We start from the raw sequence: 17,795 nt of genomic DNA on the forward strand, positions 1-17,795 counted from the left end.
GCCAGTAGATTGTAGACTTGATTCATGATGATGACTGCTAGTTTGCTAACTAAGATTTTGAAAGTATGATGTTGACATGATCAGTCCAATCAAAGCTATGGTACATATAACGTGATTTGACATAATTTTATCTGTGGCCAATGACCTTGAGCCTTCTTGGATGGACACTTCTAATGTAACACTATGGCAGCATCCAAGGGGCTTGAATCTTCGAGCTCTCTCTGTAGATTTTGCGGTGACATAGAGTCCCCATGAGTGACAGAACACTGAGCCAATCACGGCACAACAAGAGAACATTACCAACCCCTACACCGCGAATTTCCGCTGGCTGCCTCACCACAGAAAGCACTGAGCTAGGCTGAAAAACCTGCATTTTGGAGCTGCTTTACTCAAGAAAGCAAAAAAGAGACCATGTTTGTAAGCACGATAAATCAGTCACTTGCATGAACCCAGTCAAATAACATTTTCCTTCACAATATACAGTACCAGTCAAAAGTTTGGACCCACCTACTCATTCAAGGGTTTTTCTATATTTTTGACTATTTTCTACATTGTAGAATAATAGTGAAGACATTTAAACTACGAAATAACACATATGAAATCGTGTAGTAAGCAAAAAAGTGTTAAACAAATCTAAATACATTTTAGATTTTAGATTCTTCAAAGTAGCCACCTTTTACCTTGATGACAGATTTGCACACTCTTGGCATTCTCTCAACCAGCATCACCTGGAATGATTTTCCAACAGCCTTGAAGGAGTTCCCACATATGCTGAGCACTTGTTGGCTGATTTTCCTTCACTCTGCGGTCCAACTCATCCCAAAACATCTCAATTGGGGTGAGGTTGGGTGATTGTGGAGGCCAGGTCATCTGATGCAGCACTCTATCACTCTCCTTCTTGGTCAAATAGCCCTTAGACAGCCTGGAGTTGTGTTTTGGGTCATTGTCCTATTGAAAAACAAATGATAGTCTCACTAAGCGCAAACCAGATGGGATGGTGTATCGCTGCAGAATGCTGTGGTAGTCATGCTGGTTAAGTGTGCCTTCAATTCTAAATGAAACACAGACAGTGTATTAGCAAAGCACCCCCACACCATCACACGTCCTCCTCCATGATTCACGGTGGGAACCATACATGCGGAGATCATCCGTTCACCTACTCTGCGTGTCACGAATACACGACGGTTGGAACCAAAATTCTCAAATTTGGACTCATCAGACCAAAGGACAGATTTCCACCAGTCTAATGTCCATTGTTTGTGTTTCTTGGCCCAAGCAAGTCTCTTCTTCTTATTGGTGTCCTTCATTAGTGGTTTCATTGCAGAAATTTGACCATGAAGGCCTGATTCATGAAATCCCCTCTGAACAGTTGATGTTGAGATGTGTCTGTTACTCAAACTCTGTGAAGCATTTATTTGGGCTGCAATCTGAGGTGCAGATAACTCTAATGAACTTATCCTCTGCAGCAGAAGTGAATCTGGGTCTTCCTTTGCTGTGGTAGTCCTCATGACAGCCAGTTTCATCATGGTGCTTGATGGTTTTTGCTACTACAAAGTTCTTGAAGTTTTCCGAATTGACTGACCTTCATGTCTTAAAGTAATGATGGACTGTAGTTTCTCTTTTCTTTTTTGAGCTGTTCTTGCCAGATTATGGACCTGGTCTTTTACGAAATAGGGCTATCTTCTGTATACCCCCCCGACCTTGTCACAACACAACTGATTGGCTAAAACGCATTAAGAAGGAAATAAAATCCACAAATTAACTTTTAGCAAGGCAAACCTGTTAATTGAAATGCATTCCAGGTGACTACCTCATGAAGCTGGTTGAGAGAATGCCAAGAGTGTGCAAAGCTTTCATCAAGGCAAAGGATGGCTAATTTAAAGAATCTCCAATATATAATAGTCCTCTTCCGGCTTTGCAGATTATGACAGTAAATAGCCAAGATGTTCAAACATTGATGACCAGCAGAATAATAATATTCACAGTGGTTGTAGAGGGTGCAACAGGTTAGCATTTCAGGAGTAAATGTCAGTTGGCTTTTCATAGCCGAGCATTCAGAGTTCAAGACAACAGGTGCGGTTGAGAGAGAGAGTTGAAAACAGCAGGTAGCACATCTGGTGAACAGGTCAGGGTTCCATAGCCGCAGGCAAAACAGTTGAAACTGGAGCAGCAGCACGACCAGGTGGACTGGGGACAGCAAAGAGTCATCAGGTCAGGTAGTCCTGAGGCATGGTCCCAGGGCTCAGGTCCTCCGGGAGCGGAGGGAGAGGGAGAGAGAAAGAATTAGAGGGAGCATACTTAAATTCAAACAAGACACTAGATATGGAGGGCTCCTGACTGGCGCTGCGGTCTAAGGCACTGCATCTCAGTGCAAGAGGCGACACTGCCGTCGCTGGTTTGAAACCAGGCTGCATCACATCCGGCTGTGATTGGGAGTCTCATAGGGCGGTGCGCAATTGGCCCAGCGTCGTCCGGATTTGGCTGGGGTAGGCCGTCGTTGTAAATAAGAATTTGTTCTTAACTGAGATATAACTGACTGACCATAGCACCCTGACACACAGGTGTCCCCACCTTGTTGTAGGACACCTGTGTGTCCCATACCTAAAATGTCAAACCCATGTACAACGAGTGACTGGAGTCCCATCTCTCTAACGTCATGCCTTGGAAAAATCCAGAAGATCTTCATAAAAAAAACTCATGCCAACAGTATCTGAATGCACGAATCAGTATGTATACCTACCAAAGTCCAGCACTACTACTGCCCTTGTGAAAGCCACACACTCCTGGCTGACAGCTAGACTCCAAAAAAACAACAATGGTGAGGGTGTTACTTGCTGATGTGTCCAAAGCCTTTGATCGAGTAGATCACACAAAGCTCCTACAATCTGTCTGACATTGAACTGTGTCCAAGGTTACTAGCCTAGCTACACCACAGGAAGAAGGCAGAGGATGATGGTTACTAGCCTGCCTCCACAGATACACCACAGGAAGAAGACAGAGGGTGATGGTTACTAGCCTGGCTCCACAGCTACACCACAGGAAGAAGACAGAGGGTGATGGTTACTAGCCTGGCTCCACAGCTACACCACAGGAAGAAGACAGAGGGTGATGGTTACTAGCCTGGCTCCACAGCTACACCACAGGAAGAAGACAGAGGGTGATGGTTACTAGCCTGGCTCCACAGCTACACCACAGGAAGAAGACAGAGGGTGATGGTTACTAGCCTGGCTCCACAGCTACACCACAGGAAAAAGGCAGAGGGTGATGGTTACTAGCCTGGCTCCACAGCTACACCACAGGAAAAAGGCAGAGGGTGATGGTTACTAGCCTGGCTCCACAGCTACACCACAGGAAAAAGGCAGAGGGTGATGGTTACTAGCCTGGCTCCACAGCTACACCACAGGAAAAAGGCAGAGGGTGATGGTTACTAGCCTGGCTCCACAGCTACACCACAGGAAAAAGGCAGAGGGTGATGGTTACTAGCCTGGCTCCACAGTTACACCACAGGAAAAAGGCAGAGGGTGATGGTTACTAGCCTGGCTCCACAGCTACACCACAGGAAAAAGGCAGAGGGTGATGGTTACTAGCCTGGCTCCACAGCTACACTGTGGTCCCGTCCAACGATAACCCCGGACAGGGCCAACCAGGTAGGATATAACCCCACCCACAGCCCCCACACTACTAGAGGGATATCCACAAACCACCAACTTACTACCCTGAGACAATGCTGAGTATAGATCTCCCCCATGGTACGAACCCGAGGGGGTTCCAAAGTCAGTGACTCAACCCACTCAAGTGACGGACCCCCCTAGGGACGGCATGGAAGAGCACTAGTAAGCCAGTGACTCAGCCCCCATAATAGGGTCAGAAACAGAGAATCCCAGTGGAGAGATGGGAACCGGCCAGGCAGAGACAGCGAGGGCGGTTCGTCGCTCCAGTGCTTTTCCGTTCACCTTCGCACCCCTGGGCCAGACCACACTCAATCATATGACCTAATGAAGAGATGAGTCTTCAATAAAAACTTAAAAGTTGGGACCGAGTCTGTGTCTCTCACATGGATAGGCAGACCATTCCATAAAAATGGAGCTCTATAGGAGAAAGCCCTGCCTCCAGCTGTTTGCTTAGAAATTCTAGGGACAGTAAGGAGACCTGCGTCTTGTGACCGTAGCGTATGTCTAAGTATGTATGGAAGTACCAAATCGGAGAGATACGTAGGAGCAAGCTCATGTAATGCTTTGTAGGTTAGCAGTAAAACCTTGAAATCAGCCCGAGCCTTAACAGGAAGCCAGAGAGGCTAGCACTGGAGTAATTAGATATTTTTTGTTGCTTCTAGTCAAGATTCTAGCAGCCGTGTTTAGCACTAACTGATGTTAATTTAGTGCTTTATCCGGGTAGCCGGAAAGTAGAGCATTGCAGTAGTCTAATCTAGAAGTGACAAAAGCAAGGATTAACTGTTCTGCATCATCCAACTGATGACACTGTTGCATCAACACATTACCTTTCTGCATCATTTTTGGATAAAAGGTTTCTGATTTTTGCAATGATACGAAGTTGGAAAAACGCTGTCCTTGAAATATTCTTGATATGTTCGTCAAAAGAGAGATCAGGGTCCAGAGTAACGCCGAGGTCCTTCACAGTTTTATTTGAGATGACAGTACAACCATCAAGATTAATTGTCAGATCCAACAGAAGATCTCTTTGTTTTTTGGGACCTAGAACAAGCATCTCTGTTTTGTCCGAGTTTAAAAGTAAAACATTTTCCATCATCCACTGCATCTCAGTGCTTGAGGCATCAGTATAGACACCCTGGTTCGAATTCAGGCTGTATCACAACTGGCCAGGCGGTGCACAATTGGCCCAACGTTGTCCGGGTTTGGCCGGTGTAGGCAGTCATTGAAAATAAGAATTTGTTCTTAACTGACTTGCCAAGTTAAATTAAGGTTACATGTCTGAAACACAGGCTTCCAGGGAGGGCAATTTTGGGGCTTCGCCATGTTTCATCGAAATGTACAGCTGTGTATCGTCCTCATAGCAGTGAAAGTTAACATTATGTTTCTGAATGACATCACCAAGAGGTAAAATATATAGTGAAAACAATAGTGGTCCTAAAATGGACCCTTGAGGAACACTGAAACTTACAACTGATTTACCAGAGGACAAACCATCCACAGAGACGAACTGATATCTTTCCGACAGATAAGATCTAAACCAGGCCAGAATTTTTCCATCTAGACCAATTAGGGTTTCCAATCTCTCCAAGAGAATGTGGTGATCGATGGTGTCAAAACCAGCACTAAGGTCTAGGAGCACGAGGACAGATGTAGAGCCTTTGTCTGACGCCATTAAAAGGTAATTTAACACCTTTACGAGTGCAGTCTCAGTGCTATGATGGGGTCTAAAACCAGACTGAAGCATTTTGTATACATTGTTTGTCTAAAGGAAGGCGGTGAGTTGCTACGCAACAGTTTTAAAAACATTTTTGAGAGGAATGGGAGATTCGATATAGGCCAATCGTTTTTTTTTACATTTTCTGGGTCAAGGTTTGGCTCTTTCAAGAGAGGCTTTATTACTGCCCCTTTTAGTGAGTTTGGTACACATCCGGTGGATAGGGAGCCGTTTATTATGTTCAACATAGGAGGGTCAAGCAAAGGAAGCAGCTCTTTCAGTAGTTTAGTTGGAATAGGGTCCAGTATGCAGCTTGAAGGTTTCGAGGCCATGACTATTTTCATGAACGTGTCAAGAGGTATAGGATTAAAAAACTTGAGTGTTTCCATTGATCCTAGGTCCTGACAGTGTGGTACAGACTCAAGACAACTGAGCTTTGGAGAGATATGCAGATTCAATCATTTGCTTTCTAACGATCATGATCTTTTCATCAAAGAAGTTCATGAATTCATCACTGCTGAAAGCCATCCTCTCTTGGGGAATGCTGCTATTTAGCTTGCTTTGCGACAGTATCAAAAATACATTTTGAATTGTTCTTATTCTCCTCAATTAGGTCGGAAAAATAGGATGATCAAGCAGCAGAGAGGGCACTTCGATATTGCACGGTACTGTCTTTCCAAGCTAGTCGGAAGACTTCCAGTTTAGTGGAGCGCCACTTCCGCTCCAATTTTCTGGAAGCTTGCTTTAGGGCTTGGGTATTTGCTGTATACCAGGGAGCTAGTTTCTTAGAGGTGCGACTGCATCTAGTGGTTTTTAGGGGTGAAACTGCATCTATTTAGTTCTTCAGTTAGGTGGTTAACCAATTGTTGTTTGCCGACGTCCTTGGGTAGGTGGAGGGAGTCTGGAAAGGCATCTAGGAATCTTTGGGTTGTCGAGAATTTATAACACGGCTTTTGATGATCATTGGTTGGGGTCTTTGCGATTGCAAACGTAATAAGATGGTGGTTATGAGGAAAAACGTTAAGATCCACAATATTTATCCCACTGGACAAAACTAGGTCCAGGGTATGACTGTGGCAGTGAGTAGATCCGGAGACATGTTGGACAAAACCCACTAAGTCGATGATGGCTCCGAAAGCCTTTTGGAGTGTGTCTGTGGACTTTCCATGTGCATATTAAAGACACCAAAAATGTGAATATTATCTGCCATGACTAGAAGGTCCGATAGGAATTCAAGAAACTCAGTGAGGAACGCTGTATACGGCCCAGGAGGCCTGTAAACAGTAGCTATATGTCACGTGTGCTCCCTCTTCGGCCTTTAGGTCACCAGGCTGCTCGTTATGGTGCACACATGTCAACATCGTTATGCACATAATGACACTCACCTGGACTCTCTACCTGCCCTTTATATGTTGTTCCCTTTGGTTTCTTCCCCGGTCGTCATTATTTGTGTTCCTGGGTCATGTCTGTGTGTTGTTTGTGCTACCTGTTTGTTTCATTTATTTATTAAAACACTCACTCCCTGAACTTGCTTCCCGACTCTCAGCGTACATCGTTACAGAATGACGACTCAACAAAGGGAAGCATCAGGGAGTGTTTTTTGTTGTTGTGTGTTGGAGGTGATGTTGGCTCCGGGTGTTGGATCCCGGAGCTACCTGGGAGGTCTCAGCCGGTTTGTCGGATTCCCATGCCTCGGCGGGTTCGACGGGTTTCCATACCTCAGCGAGATCGATAGGCTCCCATACCTCAGCTGGCTCGACAGGCTGCCATGCCTCAGCGGGTTCAATAGGCTGCCATGCCTCAGCGGGTTCAATAGGCTGCCATGCCTCAGTGGGCTCGATAGGCTCCTATGCCTCAGCTGGGTGAACAGATTTCCATGCCTCGACCGAGGCAACCGGGAGGTCTCAGCCAGCTCATCAGGTTTCTGCACCTCAACGGAGGCGACCGGTCCGCTCCGCTCTGGATCCCCGGGATCGTCCCTGTGGTTGGCGTCCTGCGGCTGGAGCCCAACGCGCCGGGGAGGGGGTACTGTCAAGGATGCTCTCTCTCTGGCGCTCCTGCGCCTCAGCTGGATTGACTGGTTCCCGCGCCTTAGCAGAGGTGACCAGTCCGCTCCTGATCCCCAGGATCGTCATCTTGGTCGGCATCTTGTGGCTGGAGCCGCGCTTCGGGGAGGGGGTATTGTCATGTGTGCTCCCTCTCTGGCCTCTAGATCACCAGGCTGCTCGTTATGGTGCACACCTGTCACCATCGTTACGCACGTCTGCACATAATGACACTCACCTGGACTCACCTCCTTGACCTCCTTCCCCAGTCGTCATTGTTTCTGTTCCTGGGTCATGTCTGTGCGTTGTTTGTGTTACGTGTTTGTTTCATTTATTTATTAAAACACTCACTCCCTGAACTTGCTTCCCGACTCTCAGCTTACAACGTTACACTATATGAAGTGATTGAGTAGGCTGCATAGATTTCATGACTAGATGCTCAAAAGACGAAAACGCTGTCATTTTTTTGTTTGTAAATTTACATTTGCTATCGTAAATGTTAGCGACACCTCTGCCTTTGCGGGATGTGCGGGGGATATGGTCACTAATGTAACCAGGAGGTGAGGCCTCATTTAACACAGTAAATTCAGTCAGGCGAATCAAATCAAGATTATGATCAGTGATTAGTTCATTGACTATAACAACCTTGGAAGTGAGGGATCTAACATTAAGTAGCCCTATTTTGAGATGTGAGATATCACAATCCCTTTCAATAATGGCAGGAATGGAGGAGGTCTTTATTCCAGTAAGATTGCTAAAGTGAACACCGCCATGTTTAGTTTTGCCCAACCTAGATCGAGGCACAGACACGGTCTCAATGGGGATAGCTGAGCTGAGTACACTGACTATGCTAGTGGCAGACTCCACTAAACTGGCAGGCTGGCTGACAGCCTGCTGCCTGGCCTGCACCCTATCTCATTGTGGAGCTAGAGGAGTTAGAGCCCTGTCTATGTTCATAGATAAGATGAGTGCACCCCTCCAGCTAGGATGGAGTCCGTCACTCCTCAGCAGGCCAGGCTTGGTCCTGTTTGTGGATGAGTCCCAGAAAGAGGGCCAATTATCTACACATTTTGGGAGGGGCAGAAAACAGTTTTCAACCAGCGATTGAGTTGTGAGACTCTGCTATCGACCTCATCACTCCCCCTAACTGGGAGGGGGCCAGACACAATGCTGACACATCTTTCTAGCTAATTTACAGGCTGAAGCTATGTTGTGCTTGGTGACCTCGGACTGTTTCATCCGAGCATCATTGGTGCGGACGTGGATAACAACATCCCTATACTGTCTACGCTCGCCAATTTTAGCCTTAGCCAGCATCCTCTTCAGATTAACCTTTACACCGGTAGCCCTGCCCCCTGGTAAACAGTGTATCCCTGGATGATTATTTTTAAGTCTAATACTGCGGGTAATGGAGTCGCCAATGACTAGGGTTTTCAATTTGTCGTCAGAGCTTATGGTGGGAGGCTTCGGCGTCTCAGACCCCGTAACGGGTGGAGGAGAGACCAGAGAAGGCTCGGCCTCTGACTCCAACTCGTTGCTTAATGGGCAGAACCGGTTGAAAGTTTCTGTCGGCTGAATGAGCGACACCGGTTGAGCATTCCAAACGTATTTCCTTCCAGAAGCCTTGAGAAAATTGTCCGGCTGCGGGGACTGTGCGAGGGGATTTATACTACTATCTGTACTTACTGGTGGCACAGACGCTCTTTCATCTTTTCCTACAATGAAATTACCCTTGCCTAACGATTGCATTTGAAGCTGGGCTTGCAGCACTATCCTCACCACAAGGTGATAGTTTTCACGTGTATTATGAGTACAGCGACTGCAATTAGATGGCATAGTGTTAATGTTAATGTTACTACTTAGCTTTGGCTGGTGGAGGCCCTGTAGAACCACGTCCTGATAAAGCGTCTAGGGTGAAAAAGTTTAATGAAAAAAGTTGAGCGAGGAAAAAAAAAAAATGAAGGTGTTGGTAATGTGTAAAATGAAGATTTTGATAAAAAAAATTGAAGTAAAAATGTAAAGTTAGCAGGTAGCAAAGTAGCAACAAAGCACCAACAAACCGCACAGCAGCACGGAGACAAAACCATCAAGCGCTATGATGTAACTTGGTCTCATGAGGACCTTCATGGTCGAATTGCTGCAAAGAAACCACTACTAAAGAACACCAAGAAACAAGAGCAATGGACATTAGACCGGAGGAAATCTGTCCTTTGGTCTGATGAGTCCAAATTTGAGATTTTTGTTTCCAACCGCTGTGATTATGTGATACACAGAGTAGGTGAAAGGATGATCTCCGCATGTGTGTTTCCCACCGTGAAGCATGGAGGAGGAGGTGTGATGGTGTGGGGGTGCTTTGCTGGTGACACTGTCAGTGATTTATTTAAAATTCAAGGCACCCTTAACTAGCATGGCTACCACAGCATTCTGCAGCGATACACCATCTCATCTAGTTTGCGATTAGTGGGACAAAACGCACCTCCAGGCTGTGTAAGGGCTATTTGACCAAGGCAAGTGATGGTGTGCTGCATCAGATGACCTGGCCTCCACAATCACCCGACCTCAAACCAATTGAGATGGTTTGGGATGAGTTGGACCGCAAGATGAAGGAAAAGCAGGAAACAAGTGCTCATCATATGTGGGAACTCCTTCAAGACTGTTGCAAAAGTATTCCAGGTGAAGCAGGTTGAGAGAATGCCAAGAGTGTGCAAAGCTGTCATCAAGGCAAAGGGCGGCTACTTGGAAGAATCTAAAATCTAAAATATATTTAGATTTGTTTAACACTTTTTTTGCTTACTACATGATTCCATTTGTGTTGTTTCATAGTTCTGATGTCTTCACTTTTATTCTACAATGTAGAAAATAGTAAAAATATAGAAAAACCCTTAAATGAGTAGATGTGTCCCAACTTTTGACTGGAATTGTATATATTTATTTTTTGCTAAGCAGGTAGAGCTCAAAACAGGTGGGGTCGCCACTGGTCCATCTGTAGATGCTATACAGACTATCAATAACATTTTAACTAACTATCTACAAGCCCTAGCCTTAACCTTAACCCTTATCCTAACCCTAAACTTAACCCTTATCCTAAACAACTTCTTTGCTCGCTTTGAGGACAATACAGTGCCACCGACACGGCCCGCTACCAAAACCTGTGGGCTCTCCTTCACTGCAGCCAACATGAGTAAAACATTTAAACGTGTTATCCCTCGCAGGGCTGCCGGCCCAGACAGCATCCCTAGCCGCGTCCTCAGAGCATGCTCAGACCAGCTGGCTGGTGTGTTTACGGACATATTCAATCAATCCCTATCCCAGTCTGCTGTTCCCACATGCTTCAAGATGGCCACCATTGTTCCTGTTCCCAAGAAAGCTAAGGTAACTGAGCTAAACGACTGTCGCCCCGTAGCACTCACTTCCGTCATCATGAAGTGCTTTGAGAGACTAGTCAAGGATCATATCACCTCCACCCTACCTGACACCCTAGACACACTCCAATTTGCTTACCGCCCCAATAGGTCCACAGACAACGCAATCGCAATCACACTGCACACTGCCCTAACCCATCTGCACAAGAGGAATACCAATGTATGAATGCTGTTCATCGACTACAGCTCAGCATTTAACACCATAGTACCCGCCAAACTCGTCATTAAGCTCGAGACCCTGGGTCTCGACCCCGCCCTGTGCAACTGGGTCCTGGACTTTCTGACGGGCCGCCCCCAGGTGGTGAGGGTAGGAAACAACATCTTTACCCCGCTGATCCTCAACACTGGGGCCCCACAAGGGTGCGTCAACCCTCTCCTGTACTCCCTGTTCACCCATGACTGCGTGGCCATGCACGCTTCCAACTCAATCATCAAGTTTGCAGACGACACTACAGTGGTAGGCTTGATTACCAACAACGACGAGACGGTCTACAGGGAGGAGGTGAGGGTCCTCGAAGTGTGGTGTCAGGAAAATAACCTCTCACTCAATGTCAACAAAACAAAGGAGACGATCATGGACTTCAGGAAACAGCAGAGGGAGCAGCCCCCTATCTACATTGACGGGACAGTAGTGGAGAAGGTGGAAAGTTTTAAGGTCCTCGGCGTACACATCACGGACAAACTGAAATGATCCACCCACTCAGACAGCGTGGTGAAGAAGGCGCAACAGCGCCTCTTCAACCTCAGGAGGCTGAAGAAATTTGGCTTGTCACCAAAAACACTCACAAACTTTTACAGATGCACAATCGAGAGCATCCTGTAGGGCTGTATCACCGCCTGGTACGGCAACTGCTCCGCCCACAACCGTAAGGCTCTCCAGAGGGCAGTGAGGTCTGCACAACGCATCACCGGGGGCAAACTACCTGCCCTCCAGGACACCTACACCACCCAATGTCACAGGAAGGCCAAAAAGATCATCAAGGACAACAATCACCTGTTCACCCCGTTATCATCCAGAAGGCGAGGTCAATACAGGTGCATCAAAGCTGCGACCGAGAGACTGAAAAACAGCTTCTATCTCAAGGCCATCAGACTGTTAAACAGCCATCACTAACATTGAGTTGCTGCTGCCAACATACTGACTCAAATCTCTAGCCACTTTAATAATTAAAAATTGTATGTAATAAATGTATCACTAGCCACTTTAAACAATGCCACTTCATATAATGTTTACATACCCTACATTACTAATCTCATATGTATATACTGTACTCTATACCATCTACTGCATCTTGCCTATGCTGTTCGGCCATCGCTCATCCATATATTTATATGTGCACATTCTTATTCATTCCTTTACACTAGTGTGTAAAAGGTAGTTGTTGTGAAATTGCTAGATTACTTGTTAGATATTACTGCATTGTCGGAACTAGGAGCACAAGCTTTTCGCTACACTCACATTAATATCTGCTAAACATGTGTATGTGACCAATAAAATTTGATTTGGATTTGATTTGAACCCTAGCCCTAACCTTAACCCTTTCCATAACCCTTATTCTTAACCTAAATCTAACCCTAACCTTAGCAAGAAGTTGCTTATCAACAGATGGCCTGCCACTGCCTGCTGCCGTTCATGGGCAAGAACGGCTGGGATTTTCTTAAATGTAACCAGGCAGAAGGACACCTGCTGGGGATTACGCTGCCGGATCATGAGGGCAGGTTGAGATGTTCAGTGGCCTCACTACCCCTTCTACTACTGAACATATTACTGTAGCAAAGAATAGAATGATTCTATTTATACGTACTGCACAGCTCTTTGAAAGACACCTGGCACTTCAGGAAAGACACTGCGGCAGAAAAAGCAACAGCTATATCTTGAGTTTCAATCAGGTATGAATTAAAGTCACACAACACAAAAAAGGAAGCTTATTCCACTAAAAAAGTTCATTTTGGGTTCTACTGGGCCTTCAGTGAGCATGATTAAGTTATTTTTTCCATTGATTTCAGTATGACTCTCCATATGAGGGTGATGCCATAGATACAGTGAAGAGGTAAATGGAATTCAAACAAAACAATGGAAATGCCATGGAAACGTGTGGGGAAAAGATGCCGTGGGTGAAAGAGTTGCCTCATTGCCCCCCAGCAAAATTTGCCTACATTTAGGCTATTGTTTATACAGTGTGTGTATTTCTCACTATATTGAGGTAAAAATTGGAGTATAATGCTTGTATGGATGTCAACCACAATACATGTTCACGTCATCGTCACCAATCAACTGCATTACAGTTAAAAATGACTTTGACTACCATCACTGATTTCTCTAAGCTAGCTATGCTATCTGTTTATACGAACGGAGGTTAGCATTTAGCAGTCACTTCTTCTAAACCTGAAAAGGGACTACTTCTAAATGTTAGGCAGTGAAAACAGTCAAATATATCCAAATCGTAACCACATTGTGGGCCTGTTACAATGCATCTGCCGTATAGTCAATCATTCAACGATGATGAAGAACAATGAACACAAAAAATTAGGGGTTCAAACAATAGTTCTCCTAAGATCCTTTAAGTTCTTTGAAGAACATTAGGGTTATTGACACTGAAAAATGCCCCCAAAACATACTTCCAAGAACCCCATAGGAGTTGGGGTTAGTCGAGGAACCTTCTTAGTTCTTGGGGGTTCTTGTAGGAACCTAACTGCCAAACTGAAAAATTTGGATTTGAATTTGAGAAAACAGCAGGTGCAGGCACTTAACTGAAAATGTTTAATATCTCCTCAATTTAAGGTAAGGTTTCTCCCTTGGGGGGAGGGCTTTTCCAGGAACCTTTTTCTTTTTAGAGTGCATCTGCTCTGTGTGCACTAACTAAGAGGAACAAACACTTCCTCATTCCTGTATCTTAGTGTCTATTGGTCAGGTCTGTGGCAAAGTGAATACTACCTTAGGAAATATATTTATTTTATTGATGTTGATATCATAATACAGTTTTAGAAAAAATGGTTCCAAAGGGGTTCCAAAGGGCTGTCCCCATAGGATAACCCTTTTTGGTTCCAGGTAGAACCCTTTTGGGTTCCATGTAGAACCACATGGAACCCAAAAGGGTTCTACCTAGAACCAAAAAGGGTTCTTCAATGGGTTCTCCTATTTCGACAGCCGATTAGCCCTTTTAGGTTGTAGATAGCACCTTTTTTCTAAGTGTATGAATCTAAACCAGTGTAGCTAATCACTGGGAGATGAGATTACCATAACAATGCATTGGTCCCCTAATCTGAGTTGAGTTCAGATTAAGACATTTCACTTCTGAATCCATCCTCTTCCCCATGGCTGTCCTAACAAATTCAAGACAACTTCATGTACATAGACACACTTAAAGATCCTTCCTTGTTTATCTGAAGTATACTCCATAAGTGGCATTAACCAAATAAGAAGGAGTAAAGCTACTGTAGGAGATTTTGCTAATGCCTAAATGAAATTGGCCAGTGCAATTTTAATATGTTAAAATCTGCTTAAAATGAGCTCGGTCCGAGTTAACTCTGTGTATGTCTAGATCTGACTGAGGCTGCCATTTTAAACATTCTACAACCACTACCAATACAGGTGACAGATTCATATATTTCAAATGGGCACCACATGTCCTGTACATTCAAAGAAGTTGGTAAAATCCTCCCTATTCTACAACAGTTGTTTTGATAATACTCTGTGCCTAGTGTCAGTTTTAAAGACCCTTGATAAATTATATGTAATGAAAGGTTAAGACAAATGTTCCTTCCATTCCATGACAACAAAGCAAGGTGGGCAAGTCCAGATATTGATATCGTAATATCCAGTGTGTGATTTCTTTATCGATGAGAGACATCGTTTGGACTTGAGACGCCAGAATAGCATTGTTAGTGTGAAATCATTGGCTGCGTCTTATTGATAAGCCTCTTACGCCTCGCACTTATGGCAGCTTGATTCTCCACTTCTCAAGGAAAGCCTAAGTTGCTATAAGTGTATAGAAAATCGCCTATCCTCATTCACACTGGGCTTAACTGGACTCAGTGCTGCTTTTAGACACTGTTAATTGAAGTGCACTGAATGGGTGGACTGGGATGCCATCACAATGTGTTTTTGGTACTGTACGGTCCATACTTTGTGTTGTAAGCATGCATTACAAGAATTGTATTATGAAATCAATTCAATCAATATGTATTTCATATTTATCTCCTATTTTTAGCTGGTGCCAAGAGAAAAGAGTTAAAGAGTGATTAAGGTACACAGAAAAAAGCTTTGTCCAGGAACATCCAACACTAAAGTTGTATTTTCAGGCCTCTCCCTTGGTCATATAATGAGTTTACGAGGTATTTGTCTGCCAATTTCAGCTGAAGGAAGGAGATCACAAAGTATGTCTTCATCTAATCCCCTTGCAGCTAAGCTCGCTCCCATTTGCGCTTCATGTGGTTGAAAACTTTATATATATATATATCGACAAAAAGTAACTTAATCAATGTCCCAGACCACTGCCGAGACCAGTTATAACACACCAAATCATCACACCTTGCAGGATCATAAAAGCCACAACAAGTGACATGGAGAGCAGTGGAGGCTGCTGAGGGCAGGACGGCTCATAATGATGTCTGGAACAGAGCAAATGGAATGGCATCAATTAAGGTGCCACCAACCTCCTGTGATGGAGAGTGAAGGACAGGGCACTGATCGATATGTAAGGAGACTAATGTGTATGGATAAAACGGAAATATGTACATTTTGAAAATGTTATCATATTTATCAAAATGAACAGTTCAAACAGTTGTGGTGTAGGACTCTGTATTGACTTTATATTGCACTATACTCATCTATATCAATACAATGTGTAGTCATACCCCCAACTAAAGCACCAGTACTGAGCAACGTACGTCAGCCATGATGTCCACGTGTTTCTGTGTCCTCCCATGCTTTCTCAGTGGTGATGGGCAGGCAGGTATTAGCTATGAGATATATAGGGTCACTAAATGGTCAGATTAGGATTAGCAGGCTTGGAGAAATTCCAGGGCAAAAGAGTGATGTCCCTATCTTTATGTAGAACAGTGCTATGAGATCTACTAGGACAGGCGCATTTCCAGGGACCACATTTCTTGGGAAATACCATGGGTATTAACATAACCATTGGATCCAGAAACACTTGGTTGGTAACCAAGGTTCCCCTTCTATCTCCCTCACTCTCTCTCTCCCCCTTTCTCTTTCTGACCTTTCCTCTGCCCTGCTTCCTCTTTTCTTTTTTCTTTTTTGTATTTCCAATGGATTAAGTCTGACTTTGGAACAGATCAGAGATGTGTTGATGCAACAGTGTCATCAGTTGGATGATGCAGAACAGTTAATCCTTGCTTTTTTCACTTCTAGATTAGACTACTGCAATGCTCTACTTTCCGGCTACCCGGATAAAGCACAAAATAAACTTCAGTTAGTGCTAAACACGGCTGCTAGAATGTTGACTAGAACCCCCCAAAACATTTGATAATATTACTCCAGTGCTAGCCTCTCTACATTGACTTCCTGTTAAGGCTAAGGCTGATTTCAAGGGTTTTACTGCTAACCTACAAAGCATTACATGGACTTGCTCCTACCCATCTCTCGGATTTGGTCCTGGCCTACATACCTACACGTACGCTATGGTCACAAGACGTAGGCCTCCTTATTGTCCCTAGAATTTCGAAGCAAACAGCTGGAGGCAGGGCTTTCTCCTATAGAGCTCTATTTTTATGGAATGGTCTGCCTATCAATGTGAGAGACGCAGACTCGGTCTCGACCTTTAAGACTTTACTGAACTAGGATTGAGTGTAGTCTGGCCCAGGGGTGTGAAGGTGAATGGCAGGGCACTGGAGTGACAAACCGCCCTTGCTGTCTCTGCCTGGCCAGCTCCCCTCTTTCCCCTGGGATTCCCTGCCTCTGACCATATTACGGTGGCTGAGTCACTAGCTTATAAGTGCTCTTCCATGCCATCCCTAGGAGGGGTGCGTCACTTGAGTGGGTTGAGTCACTGACGTGATCTTCCTGTCCGGGTTGGCGCCCCCTCGGGTTCGTGCTATGGGGGAGATCTTCATGGGCTATACTCAGCCTTGTCTCAGGGTAGTAAGTTGGTGGTCTGTTGACATCCCTCTAGCGGTGTTGGCTGTGCTTTGGCAAAGTGGGTGGGGTTATATCCTGCCTGGTTGGCCCTGTCCGGGGATATCGTTGGACGGGTCCACAGTGTCCCCCGACCCACCCGTCTCAGTCTCCAGTATCTATGCTGCAATAGTCTATGTTCTGGGGTGCTAGGGTCAGTCTGTTATATCTGGTGTAATTCTCCTGTCTTATCTGTTGTCCTCTGTGAATTTAAGTATTCTCCCTGTAATTCTCTCTCTCTCGCTCTATCCATCTCTCCCCTCCCGGAGGACCTGAGCCCTAGGATCATGCCTCAGGACTACCTGGTCTGATGACTCGTGGCTGTCCCCTGCCCACCTGGTCGTGCTGTTGCTCCTGTTCTGCCTGCGGCTAGGGAACCCTGACCTGTTCACCAGACGTGCTACCTTGTCCCAGACCTTCTGTTTTCGACTCTCTCTCTCTCTCTCTCTCTCTCTCTCTCTCTCTCTCTCTCTCTCTCTCTCTCTCTCTCTCTGTACCGCACCTGCTGTCTCGACCTCTGAATGCACAGATATGAAAAACCAACTGACATTTACTCCTGAGGTACTGACCTAATGAACCCTCTACAACCACTGTGATTATTATTTGACCCTGCTGGTCAAACATCTTGGCCATGTTCTGTTATAATCTCCACCCAGTACAGCAAGAAGAGGACTGGCCACCCCTCAGAGTCTGGTTCCTCTCTAGGTTTCTTCCTAGATTCCTGCTTTTCTAGGGAGTGTTTCCTAGACAATGTGCTTCTACATCTGCATTGCTTGCAGTTTTGGGTTTTAGGCTGGGTTTCTGTAT

This window comes from Salmo salar, chromosome ssa09 (genome assembly GCF_905237065.1).
Source record: "Salmo salar chromosome ssa09, Ssal_v3.1, whole genome shotgun sequence".
Lineage (NCBI taxonomy): Eukaryota > Metazoa > Chordata > Actinopteri > Salmoniformes > Salmonidae > Salmo > Salmo salar.